The following is a 1,431-nucleotide window of genomic DNA, read 5'->3' on the forward strand; positions in this document are numbered from 1 at the left end:
CCGCGCCCCGGGGGCGGGGCTGAGCCGAGCCGCCGGCGCCGCCGCCATGTTGGGTGCCGCGTGTCTGCGCGCGCGCGGGAACATGGGGCACGCGCGTGCGCGCTGCAGCGTGTGCATGGGCGTGCAAAGCGGGGTGTGTGTGCACTGCGGCGTGTGCATGGGTGTGCAAGGCCGGCTGTGTGCGGGGTGTGTGTGCACTGCGGCGTGTGCATGGGTGTGCAAGGCCAGCTGTGTGCACTGCAGTGTGTGAACGGGCGTGCAAGGCCGGCTGCGTGCACTGCAGCGTGTGCATGGGCGTGCAAAGCGGGGTGTGTGTGCACTGCGGCGTGTGGCATGGGCGTCAAGGCGGGGTGTGTGTGCACTGCGGCGTGTGCATGGGTGTGCAAGGCAGGGTGTGTGTGCACTGCAGCGTGTGAACGGGTGTGCAAGGCAGGGTGTGTGTGCACTGCAGCGTGTGAACGGGCGTGCAAGGCAGTGTGTGTGTGCACTGCAGCATGTGAACGGCGTGCAAGGCGGGGTGTGTGTGCACTGCAGTGCATGAACGGGCGTGCAAGACGGGGTGTGTGCGCTGCAGCGTGTGAACGGGGGGGCAACGCTGGCTGTGTGCACTGCAGCGTGTGCATGGGCGTGCAAGGTGGGGTGTGTGTGCACTGCAGTGTGTGAATGGGCGTGCAACGCCAGCTGTGTGCACTGCAGTGTGTGCATGGGCGTGCAAGGCGAGCTGTGTGCACTGCAGCATGTGCATGGGCGTGCAAGGTGGGGTGCGTGCGCACTGCAGCATGTGCGCTGCAGCATGCGGGGGGGTGCATGCATGTGCAAGGCGGGGCTTCTGCACTGCAGCGTGTGCAAGGCGGAGTGTGTGTGCACTGCAGCGTGTGCACGCATGCGCAAGGCAGGGCGTGCTGCAATGCAGCGTATGCATGTCTTTGCAAGGCAGGGCAGCGGCTTTGCCGCAACTGTAAAGCGGGGCGCACTGCGTTGCTTGTGCACGCGTGTGTGTGTGCGTGCAGGGGACGGCGCGCTGCACTGTACAGCACGCGTGCACGCCCACTGCACGGGGGACACCGCACGGTGCCGCAGCCCGTGGGGCCCAGCCGTGCTGGAGCAGGAAGCCGAGTCTGCCCCACAAACGCGCCCGCTGCCTCCCAAAATCCAGGGCTGCGGCTGGGGGCTGGGGGCTGCCCCCGCTCAGGCTGCCGGGGGGCCCCGCGGGGCCGTGCTCTGCCTCCTCCGACAGCTCCATTTTGCACCCACCCCGACCCGGGGCAGCGCCGGCACAGGAGCTGACGGGCGACCTCCTCCCTTTCACCACCGTCACTTTTATTGTCCGAAACCGGTGGGGGCTGGCGAGGGGCTCCCCCCGGATCCCCCCAGCCCCACCAGCCTCTCGCTGGCTTCCCAGAGCGGCCAGCCGGTCGTCACGGGCCGGGC

General features: G+C 68.5%; 1 protein-coding gene across 1 annotated transcript in view; it reads right to left on the reverse strand.

Annotated features, from left to right (window-relative positions):
• DHRS13 (dehydrogenase/reductase 13) overlaps positions 1 to 1,431 on the reverse strand; it is a gene marked incomplete at its 5' end in the record, with an annotated part of 14,100 nt that overhangs the window by 11,345 nt on the left and 1,324 nt on the right. The window lies entirely within an intron of this gene.

This window comes from Aptenodytes forsteri, unplaced genomic scaffold (genome assembly GCF_000699145.1).
Source record: "Aptenodytes forsteri isolate BGI_AS27 unplaced genomic scaffold, ASM69914v1 Scaffold66, whole genome shotgun sequence".
Lineage (NCBI taxonomy): Eukaryota > Metazoa > Chordata > Aves > Sphenisciformes > Spheniscidae > Aptenodytes > Aptenodytes forsteri.